The sequence below is a fragment of the Somniosus microcephalus genome, chromosome 3 (genome assembly GCF_052327205.1).
Source record: "Somniosus microcephalus isolate GS21.2 chromosome 3, FLI_Smic_1.0, whole genome shotgun sequence".
NCBI lineage: Eukaryota > Metazoa > Chordata > Chondrichthyes > Squaliformes > Somniosidae > Somniosus > Somniosus microcephalus.
Window position 1 is genome coordinate 108,709,624 of NC_140989.1, and position 12,371 is coordinate 108,721,994.

The following is a 12,371-nucleotide window of genomic DNA, read 5'->3' on the forward strand; positions in this document are numbered from 1 at the left end:
GTGCAGTCTCCAGGCAGAAACCCCAGGAGGAAGGGGTGGAGTCGGGTTTTTCGAGCGGGAAACGCGAGCGACTGGAAGAAAAGAGGGCAGGAGCTCTGAAAAGAGGGCTCAGGAGGCAAATGGCTGCCGCATCCCGTCCCGGGCTTCCAAACTCGGCCGCCGCCCTTCGTATTAGTAGCTCTGCATCCAGAACTCAAAGTGGGATTCAGTGATCGTGAAGAGAATTCAACGAAGGGGTTCGGAGTCGTAAGTCTTGCAGACATTATACATACCATGAGCTCCAACTTAAGCGCGCCAACGAAAGAGTGCACTCGAATTTGGACACAGGGACAGATTCTCCTTTGAATCCATATAAATGGAGAATGTATGTTTATTATGTCTAGATTCATTCTAATGTATGCAAATGCCTAATTTAGGTAATTGACCCGTAATCTTCTTATACTGTCTGAAGTTAAAACTATAAAGTAAGATAATTAGAATTAAGCCATTGTAGTAGTGATCTCCTTACTGGACTATAGAATACTGTCTACAACAGAGACCACATCTCACATATATCTAGAGAACCGTGAAGGGGTTACATTTTGGGGGCTCGTCCGGGATTGTGGTCTATTTATGTCAGTAAACTAACAGTATTGAATGCTCATTGCTAAGAGAGTGGTTTGTGGTTTCTACTGGGCTGTTTGAGCATAAAAGATGGATGTTATTGAGGTTGAAGCTTGGTGCAAACGGAAGCAGATAGCTACTACCCATGCCATTGTGCTGAATGGTGTTGCTAACGATGACCCTGGTGATGTCTTGCTAAGGGCTCTGAATTGTGTCAAAGCCTTTGGAAAGGTTAGGATAGTTGAGTGCTGCTTGGATACAGCTACCAAGAAGCAGTTTGTGTTGATCCAGACATCAGAGAACCTGAGAGGTCATGGTTTACCTGAGGCAGTTGGGCTTTCTGAAGAGGCTGGTCCCTGGCCAGTTCAGTTTGTCCCTATTACTACTAAGGAAGGAGAAGGGTTTCAGACCAAGTTGTTGTCATTCTTGAGACAAGAAGGAAAGACTGTTGCTGATGTCAAAGGTCTGATAGGTCCTTCGGCCCTGGATATGAACACTCAGTTGGTCAGTGCCATTAGTTCTCTGGTGGATAAATGCACCAATCTGCCCTTCGAGGCTCAGGGATACTGTAAGCTCCGTATGTTCTCAGGAGTGAGACCAACTCCCAGTGGGGAAGAGGAGTACGACGCCTGGGCTGAGCAGACCCTGCCTCTGCTAGAGGAATGGCAGTGCAGTGACAATGTGAAGAGGCAGAGAATAGTAGAAAGCCTTAAGGGTCCTGCTGCTGACATTGTAAGATTCTTAAAGGCGCAGAACACCTCTGCTACTTCCTTTGACTACATGCAGGCTCTAGAAACTGCCTTTGGAACTACTGAAACCATTTCAGATTTGATGGTCAGATTCAGAAGCACATTCCAGTGTGAGGGCGAGAAGCTGTCCAGTTATCTGCTGAGAATAGACAAACTGCTGCATTGTATGTTACGGAAAAGAGGGATTGAGTTGCCTGAAATGAATCGGTTCCGCATTGAACACGTTGTGCGAGGTGCATTGCTCGAAGACGTGACTGCTCTTCGCATACGCATGACCCATAAGTTGCGAGATCCACCTACCTTCACTGAGCTGCTAAGGGAAGTCAGAGAGGAGGAGGATATGCTTCAGGCCCGGAATGTAGCAAAGAGTGCTGTGGTGTCCAAGCTTGTGATTCCTGTTACAGTTCCTACTCCTAAGGGTGATGTCAACCCTGAGATGGAACAGCTGAAGAAGGAAATAAATGTCATGAGAGCCGAGATGGCATATTTTCGGTCTAAGCCCAACACAGAAAGGGATGACGCACGGGTGAAAAAGGTTGAACACCCTGCGAAGTCTAACAGCAAAATGAATGATTCCTCTAAAGGATATCCCCATGAAGGAGATAGACCTGGAGTCTTTTGTTATAACTGTGGAAAGGATGGACATTTCAAGCGAGAATGTAGAGGTGAGGAAAATCTAAAAAAAGTAAATGACCGTCTCATAAAACTTACCAAGAAGTCGGGAAACTACAAAGGGGCACAGTAACGGAACGGCCTGCTGTCCCTGTAGTTAAGACACGTTCCGCTAAGTGCAATAATAGACGAGGGGATATGAAAGACATCATACCTGAAGGTTTAGTAGGGCCGAGTTCTGCTGTATCAATACAGATTGAAGGCATTTATACTAAAGCTATCCTTGACACGGGTTCTCAGGTTACCATATTGTACAGATCCTTCTATGACCGATATCTGACGCATTTGCCGTTAACCCCAATCAGTCTTCTGCAGATCTGGGGCCTTAGTCCTGCTGATTACCCATATGATGGCTATTTGTCGCTGAGGTTGGAGTTCTTGGAAGCTGATGTAGGGACCACTGAGACCATTGATGCACTTGTGTTGGTTTGCCCTGACCCCATGGTGAAAGGTGAGGCTTCCATACTGGTTGGCAGTAATACACCCATAGTGAGACGACTCCTGACAAGCTGCAAAGAGCAGGGAGGTGAAAACTTCTTGAGCACCAGACACATTCACCCTGTTTTCAAAAAGGCTTTTGAGAAACTGCCTGAACTTTCTTCCGACGTAGATGATAGCAAAAGAGGAACTGTGTGGTACGTTTGAGCCAAACCTATCACCCTGCGTCCTGGAGGAGTGGCTAGAATCCCTGGGATATCAAAATTCCCTGGAACGCCAGGTACTGAAGCCATTCTGATAGAGTCACCTGATGATCCTGCAGAAGAGTCACGGTTTCCAAATGAGCTTCTGGTGAGACCAGAGTTGCAGACCCCGACAGCTGTGATGTCAAGGAGAGTTACAGTGACCGTGAGGAATATGTCAGGCAAAGGAATCACATTGAGGAAAGGAATGCCGATTGCGCATCTGTTTCCTGTAAATGTACTGTCGTCACATGTGAATAAATGTAAGAAGTCACACAACACCAGGTTATAGTCCAACAGCTTTATTTGAAATCACAAGCTTTCGGAGCGCTGCTCCTTCTTCAGGTGAAGTGGAGAAATGCAAAAAGACACAGCTTATATAGTCAGAGAATCATGTCAGATGTTTACAGGTAACCTTTCCAACTGCCATTTATCACACCTCGGCAGAGAGATAATCACAGCAGTCAAAGGTGTGAATGGTGTCCAAACAGGTCAGTCAGGGAAACATTACATCAAAGAACAATGAGGTGGGGTCACAAGGGGTCAAATATTGCAAAGATACACAAAGCCAACACACCTGGACGTCCTATCGCATCAGGCAACGGAACCCTGTGTGAGAACCTCTCTGGATATGTCGAGGGCATCCTGAAACCCATCGTACAGGGAACCCCCAGCTTCTGTCGCGACACTACAGACTTCTTACAGAAGCTCAGCACCCACGGACCAGTTGAACCAGGAACACTCCTCGCCACGATGGACGTCTCGGCACTCTACACCAGTATCCCCCACGATGACGGCATCGCTGCGACAGCCTCAGTACTCAACACCAACAACAGCCAATCTCCAGACGCCATCCTACAACTCATCCGCTTCATCCTTGACCACAATGTCTTCACCTTCAACAACCAGTTCTTTACCCAAACACACGGAACAGCCATGGGGACCAAATTCGCACCCCAATACGCAAACATCTTCATGCACAAGTTCGAGCAAGACTTCTTCACTGCACAGGATCTCCAACCAACGCTATACACCAGATACATCGACGACATTTTCTTCCTATGGACCCACGGCGAAGAATCACTGAAAAGACTGCACGATAACATCAACAAGTTCCATCCCACCATCAAACTCACCATGGACTACTCCTCAGAATCAGTCTCATTCCTGGACACACGAATCTCCATCAAAGACGGACACCTCAGCACTTCACTCTACCGCAAGCCCACGGACAACCTCACGATGCTTCACTTCTCCAGCTTCCACCCTAACCACGTTAAAGAAGCCATCCCCTATGGACAAGCCCTGCGAATACACAGGATCTGCTCAGACGAGGAGGAACGCGATGGACACCTACAGACACTGAAAGACGCCCTTGTAAGAACGGGATATGACGCTCGACTCGTCGATCGACAGTTCCGACGGGCCACAGCGAAAAATCGCATAGACCTCCTCAGAAGACAAACACGGGACACAACCAACAGAGTACCCTTCGTCGTCCAGTACTTCCCCGGAGCGGAGAAACTACGTCATGTTCTTCGCAGCCTTCAACATGTCATCGATGACGACGAACACCTCGCTAAGGCCATCCCCACGCCTCCACTACTCGCTTTCAAACAGCCGCCTAACCTCAAACAGACCATCGTTCGCAGCAAATTACCCAGCTTTCAGGAGAACAGCGACCACGACACCACACAACCCTGCCACAGCAACCTCTGCAAGACATGCCAGATCATCAACACAGATACCATCATCACACGTGAGGACACCACCCACCAGGTACATGGTACATACTCATGTGACTCGGCCAACATTGTCTACCTCATATGTTGCAGGAAAGGATGCCCCGGAGCATGGTACATCGGCGAGACCATGCAGACACTGCGACAACGGATGAACGGACACCGCGCAACAATCACCAGGCAGGAGTGTTCCCTCCCAGTCGGGGAACACTTCAGCAGTCAAGGACATTCAGCCTCCGATCTTCGGGTAAGCATTCTCCAAGGTGGCCTTCGAGACACACGACAACGCAAAATCGTCGAGCAGAAACTGATAGCCAAGTTCCGCACCCATGAGGACGGCCTTAACCGAGATCTTGGGTTCATGTCACGCTACATGTAACCCCACCTGATGCAGGGTCATCCAGACTCGAGTCGACATTGGCTTGTTCTCTCTACACAGATGCGGCCGGACCTGCTGTGATTTCCAGCCAAAAAAAATGTTTTTTGTCTGTTTTTTTGTTTTTCATACAGACCCCAGCATCTGCAATATTTGACCCCTTGTGACCCCACCTCATTGTTCTTTGATGTAATGTTTCCCTGACTGACCTGTTTGGACACCATTCACACCTTTGACTGCTGTGATTATCTCTCTGCCGAGGTGTGATAAATGGCAGTTGGAAAGGTTACCTGTAAACATCTGACATGATTCTCTGACTATATAAGCTGTGTCTTTATGCATTTCTCCACTTCACCTGAAGAAGGAGCAGCACTCCGAAAGCTTGTGATTTCAAATAAAGCTGTTGGACTATAACCTGGTGTTGTGTGACTTCTTATATTTGTCCACCCCAGTCCAACTCCGGCATCTCCACACCATGGTCACATGTGAAGGAAGAGTCCAAAGTTAACTCAACCGGAGATCTGACACCCTCCTCCTTCAACTTTGGAGATTCATTCGTTCCTAAAGAATGGAAGGACCGATTAGTCAGGAAGATGATGGAGCGGAGAGGAGTTTTCTCTACTCATGAGTTTGATGTTGGTTGTAGTAAGAGTACTCGCCATTCTATCAGAATTACCGAGGATAAACCCTTTTGGGAGAGGTCTCGACGGCTGGCACCAGCTGACATCGAAGCAGTGAGACAGCACCTGTCGCAGTTAAAAGAAGCTGAGATCATTACCGAGTCCAGGAGTCCTTATGCATCTCCTATAGTGGTGGTGAGGAAAAAGAACGGAAAGAATCGGATGTGTGTGGACTTTAGGACGCTTAACAGACGTACTATTCCCGACCAATACACCGTTCCAAGAATTGAGGATGCACTGGCTTGTCTTAATGGAAGCAAGTGGTTCAGTGTGTTGGATCTCAGAAGTGGATACTACCAAATACCGATGAGTGAATCGGACAAAGAAAAGACAGCCTTTATATGTCCAGTTGGGTTCTACCAATTTGAAAGGATGCCACAGGGAGTTTCAGGCGCTCCAGCAACTTTTCAAAGAATAATGGAACAAACAGTTGGGGACATGAACTTGCTCGAAGTATTGGTGTACTTGGATGATATCATTGTGTTTGGGGCAACCCTTGCAGAACACGAAGCTCGGTTGCTGAAAGTGCTTGGTCGCCTGGAGGATGAAGGTCTCAAGCTATCATTGGACAAGTGTCAGTTTTGCCAAACATCCATGTCCTATGTGGGGCATATTGTATCACAGGATGGAGTAGCCACAGATCCATCCAAGATCGAAGCTGTTACCACATGGCCCAAACCGAACACAGTGACTGCCTTGTGGTCATTTCTTGGGTTCTGCGGATATTACAGGCGCTTTGTGCAGGATTACTCCAAAGTGGCCCATCCTCTGAATCAGCTGCTGGCTGGTTACCTCCCACCAGCCGAGAGGAAGAAAAAGGCTAAAGGTAAAGAGAACAAGGACTACTTCAAACCCTCTGAGCCTTTTGGTGTTAGATGGGATGAGAAATGCGAAGAGGCCTTCCACACCTTAAAGCAAAGTCTTACTAAAGCCCCCGTGTTGGCTTTTGCAAACCCACAGCTGCCATATGTGCTACACGTGGATGCCAGTCAAGAAGGGTTGGGTGGTGTGTTGTATCAGGACCAAGGAGCAGGGCTGAGACCTGTAGCATTCATCAGTCGCAGTCTTACGCCATCAGAGCGTAACTACCCAGCTCATAAGCTAGAATTCTTGGCGTTGAAGTGGGGGGTGGTGGATAAGCTGCAGGATTATCTGTATGGAGCGAAGTTTGAAGTGAGGACAGACAATAATCCATTAACCTATGTGTTGACTTCGGCAAAACTTGATGCCACCGGCCACCGCTGGCTTGCTGCACTATCTGCTTACGACTTTAGTCTCAGGTACAGACCTGGGAACCAGAACATTGACGCAGATGCTCTGTCTCGTCGCCCACACTACCAGAAACCAGAGTGGAAAGATGTTGCTTCAGCAGATGTGAAAGTAATGTGTCAGATGTCCGTGGTATCTGGACAAAAGAATTCATTTCATGCCCGAGAGATTGACCACTTGGGAGTGTCAATGCATGCTGTTCCCCAGGCAATTTGCAACCTTTCCAGTTTGGATGTACAAAACTTACCCATGTTGTGTTCATCTGAAATATCCAAAGCACAACAGGAGGATCCCTGTATTCATGAGGTGTTTTCAGCTCTCCGTCTGGGTGATATTACACAGATCGACAAATCAAAACATCCTGACTGTCGTCTGCTCCTAAGAGAATGGGACCACTTGGAAATTAAAGAGGGAGTGTTGTGTAGAATCACTCACCCACCCACTAAACCATGTCATTCACAGTTGGTCCTGCCTGAAAAGTACAGGGAAATAGTGATGAAGTCTTTGCATGATGACGCAGGTCATCTGGGAGTAGATAAGACCTATGGGTTGGTCAAGGACAGATTCTATTGGCCGCGTATGAAGTCTGCGGTTGAGGAGTTCTGCAAGTCCTGCGCACGCTGTGTCCAGAGAAAGACTTTACCTAAAAGAATTGCTCCTCTGTTTCACATGCAAAGTGATGGACCTCTAGACCTTGCCTGTATGGATTTTCTGTCCATCGAACCCGATTCCAGCAATACCGCAAATGTCTTCGTCATTACAGATCATTATACTCGCTATGCCCAAGCTTTTCCCACAAAGGATCAGAAAGCATCCACCGTTGCCAAAGTGTTGTGGGAGAAATACTTCATCCACTATGGACTGCCAAAGCGAATACACAGTGATCAAGGTAGAGACTTTGAAAGTAGACTTATACATGAGTTGTTGTCCATGCTCGGGATTGAGAAGTCAAGAACAACTCCATACCATCCTCAGGGAGATCCTCAACCTGAGCGGTTTAACCGTACTTTGTTAGACATGCTTGGAACGCTGGATTCAAAGCGAAAGAACAAGTGGAGTCGGCACATTGGACATCTTGTTCATTCTTATAATTGTACCCGAAATGACGCTACTGGTTTTTCACCGCACTACCTCATGTTTGGACGTGAAGCGAGGATGCCGGTGGATTTGTGTTTCGGAGTATCCAGTGATGGCACATCACAGAGAACTTACCTCAAGTATGTATCTGACATGAGAAAGGAATTGCAAGCTGCTTATGAACTTGCTGAGTCTGTTTCTGCCAAACAGAATAAAGGAAATAAGCAGAGGTATGACCAGAAGATTCATTTTTCCCAACTCATGCCTGGTGACCGAGTTCTCATACGGAACCTAGGACTTCAAGGGAAACATAAGTTAGCAGACCGCTGGGCTTCTAGACCTTACATTGTTGAAAGTCAAATGTCACAACTACCTGTGTTGCGGCTAAAACCTGCAGGTGGGAATGGACCCATAAAAAAACTGCACCGGAATCATATCCTGCCATTGGGACAGCAAGTGCGTCTGGATCCGCCAGCGGATAATGAGCCGACACCTAGTAGGAGAACCCTGCAGAGAAGAAGAAGGAAAAAAACGAGAAACCAGGAAAACTTTGTTCCAGGAGACAGAAAACCCATGACACAGTGTGTGGATCATGAGGAGCCTGATGAGTCGGAAGATGAAGAATGGGATCTATGGTACGACCTCCCAGAAAGACGCATAAGACAGAATCTGGATGAATTGTCTGAACCATTTAGCTCAGACTTGGACATGGTCTGGGAAGAACCAGATGCTTCCGAGAAGGAGATAAAAGAGACTGAAAGGCATGATAACAAAGGAACCAACGCCTCCAACGTAGTTGAAGGAACTGAAGACCGGGTATCCGAAATAAGGAGCTCACAGCGAGTTAAGAAGGTTCCTGAAAGATTGACATACAGTACACTAGGAGTGCCAAGTGTAATGATAGCCCCTACGGTTCAATATGTTACCTCCCTTTATACATGGTTGGGAAGCATGCAACCACTTATGTGTAAAGTTCATTAGTCATGGGGACATGCCTATATTTGGTAGGGGGGGAGTGTAATACCCACTGGAAATGTTATGTACGCTAAGTATGGTTATCAATCTTTAACTTAGACACTGTATTATCATTGTTATAAATCCCTGGGTTAAAGTTGCCCATGTGAAGGTACGGCAAGAACTTTTAAGGACACAATGTGACTAAGAGCAGACTTTCCATAATTCTGCACCAGTATCAACTGTTGCAGACAGTGAGGCTGTGCAGTCTCCAGGCAGAAACCCCAGGAGGAAGGGGTGGAGTCGGGTTTTTCGAGCGGGAAACGCGAGCGACTGGAAGAAAAGAGGGCAGGAGCTCTGAAAAGAGGGCTCAGGAGGCAAATGGCTGCCGCATCCCATCCCGGGCTTCCAAACTCGGCCACCGCCCTTCGTATTAGTAGCTCTGCATCCAGAACTCAAAGTGGGATTCAGTGATCGTGAAGAGAATTCAACTAAGGGGTTCGGAGTCGTAAGTCTTGCAGACATTATACATACCATGAGCTCCAACTTAAGCGTGCCAACGAAAGAGTGCACTCGAATTTGGACACAGGGACAGATTCTCCTTTGAATCCATATAAATGGAGAATGTATGTTTATTATGTCTAGATTCATTCTAATGTATGCAAATGTCTAATTTAGGTCATTGACCCGTAATCTTCTTATACTGTCTGAAGTTAAAACTATAAAGTAAGATAATTAGAATTAAGCCATTGTAGTAGTGATCTCCTTACTGGACTATAGAATACTGTCTACAACAGAGACCACATCTCACATATATCTAGAGAGCTGTGAAGGGGTTACAAAAGGATTTGAGAATAGATATGTTATGAGTTCCTATCTATGATAGGTACCTTTGATGTAGGCAAAATATGGTGTACAAAGGAGTATGGTTTTCAAGGGGCTTCAGAGGGCTCGAAAGAACAGAAACCGAAAAGCCACTCTCTGATCCGGGTTGAATTGATCCCGCACCCTAGGTATCAGTAAAGTTTGTTCCATATACTATACTACGAAGGAGGTTGACTGCTAACAACCCCCACCTCTATCGACCCCACCACTGCCTCAGTGTTGTCTGACTGCTTGTCTGACATCGTGCTGGATGAGTCAAATGTTCCTGTAATTAAACATTGGGAAGGCCGAAGCCATTGTCTTCGGCTCTCACCACAAACTCTGATTCTATCCCCCTCCCTGGCAACTGTCTGAGGCTGAACCAGACTATTTGCAAAATCAGCGTCTTATTTGACCCTGAGCTAAGCTTCCGACCCGAATCCCTCTCCATCACAAAGATTGCCTATTTCTACCTCCATAACATAATCCATCTCCGCCCCTGCCTCAGCCCATCTTCTGCTGTAACTCTCATCTGGAGGTAACAAAAGCATGGATATGACTATTCTAATGCTCTCATCTTCCACCCTCCGTAAACTTGAGCTCATCCAAAACTCTGCTGCCCATATCCTAACTTGCACCAAGTCCTGTTCACTCATTACCCGTGTGCTTGCTGATGTACATTGGCTCCCAGTCCATTAACGCCTTGAGTTTAAAATTCTAATCCTCACCCCTCCCTATCTCTGTAACCCCCTCCAGCCCTCCAACCATCTCAGAACGCTGCATTCCTCCAACTCTGGCTTCTTGTGCATCCCTCACTCTTTTCGCCCGTAGTATTGGCATTCATGCTTTCAGCCATCTAGACCCTAAGCTCTGGAATAACCTCGCTAAACATCTCTGTCTCGCTTTCCTCCTTTAAGATGCTCCTTAAAAACTACCTCTTTGACCATGCTGTTAGTCACCTGTCCTGATATCCCCTTTGGCTTGGTGCCAACTGTTTTCAGATTATGCTCCTGTGAAACGCCTTGGGATGCTTTACTGTATTAAAAGCACTATATAAATGCAAGTTGTTGTTAGTCTTTGGCGATAAGGGGGGTGATTTTGCCAATGGGGAGCTTTTGGAGGCGGGACTCCCACTTGTCGGGTTTCAGTCCTGTCTTCATCAACTTCTGGCCAACCTACGCTATTTTCCCTTGATTGACCTTGTTAAGCCCGCCCAGTGGGCTTAGCAGGCCAATCAAGGGAAAGCCGGATGCAGAGAACATCAATGTATGACGTTTTCTGTCAAAATTTTTGACAGATGAATTGCCATCGTTTGACAGCTCTGTGAAACAGTGACATTCTCTGTAGTTTGATGAGGTCTTGAATTCAAGACCTCATCAAACAGCTTTTTTTTGCAGAAATGAGATGGTTGTTGCATTGAAGAATGCAACCACCATCTGTCATCTCCAACGCAGAGGTGCGAGACTCTCCGCATACACACCGACTGAAGCCTGCAGGAAGAAACAAAGGTTAAGTACACTTTTTCTAACACTTTCCACTTCCCTCAGATACTCACCTCTCCACACTTGCACCCATCACTCACCTTCACAGCACACTTTTGCACCCCTCCGACCCCCGCAGACCCACTACTCGCCTCGCTGACCTGGCGGGTTTCGGAGCCTTCGGGAAACCCGCACTTGTTAACAGGCAGTTAATAGGCTTTACTCTCTTCCTGCCTCCAAGGAGATGGGACCTGGCGCGGGACGGCTACCCACCTCTTAGGAAGATGGCATGGAGGCGGGTTGGGGGCGGGTTGGGCACCCGCCCCCAGATTCAGCCATTTTCCCGGCAGTCCCACCTTCATACCCATCTCCCCAGGACTGGCAAGATCGTGCCCAAGGAAATTCCTGGGGGCGGGGGGAGGCGAGGGTGGTGGGGACATGACTGTTACAAGTTATTTTCCTATTGCTTAGGTCTGACAGTTGTTCAAATGTTTTATTGCTTGACTAAATAAATTAAAAAATTGCTGCACTTAAAAGGAGTGCAGCAGAATATATATCCCAGGGCTAGCTACTGCTTTTTAATTTTGTGTTTGTGCCTGATATGCATTAAACTTTGTGGACATTTTGGGCTCATGTATTCCATGTGTAACACCTCATCCTGGAAGATACATCTCGAGACTTTATTCAGGGTATCAAGAGGTAAGTGAAGACCTGATTCGTCCAAAGAAATAGTTCCATTCCAAGAAACTAAGAAAAGCTAAAAGCCGTAGTGCTTTGATTTTAACCATAAATAGCCTAATGTTTGATGAGCGTAGCTTAATCCCACTGTGTACTGTTTCCAGTTTTTCTGTACAGATCTTGTGCTGGCTCTGCTTCTCTAAAATCCTTCAAATTGACAGAAGATGTAGAGGACATCCTACTTGTTCTTCAGTAAATAATTTAATGTTATTGGAAACACTATCACGTCCAAGTTGCCCTCCAAGTCACACACCATCCTGACTTTGACATATATTCACCAGTAGGCCTGTCAACCAAGCTGACTAACTCTCCTCCCTCTCTTAGGTGTAGGTCTCAAGAAATCATCTATAACTGATGCACTTCAGATTTTCAGTGTTTCAGTGCATAGATTACATTGAATGCCGCTTCTTGTCCAATTGCCTAACAGGTGAATCAGTCTTGTAGGAGATCCAGACTGTGGAACTACATTAGGACAGTCGCCAGTCA

At 46.7% G+C, this 12,371-nt stretch overlaps 1 protein-coding gene across 1 annotated transcript in view; it reads left to right on the forward strand.

Moving 5' to 3' along the window:
- The window catches only part of LOC147121256 (uncharacterized), a 306,514-nt gene that overhangs the window by 145,078 nt on the left and 149,065 nt on the right, over positions 1-12,371 (forward strand). The gene's annotated exons all lie outside the window — the stretch shown is intronic.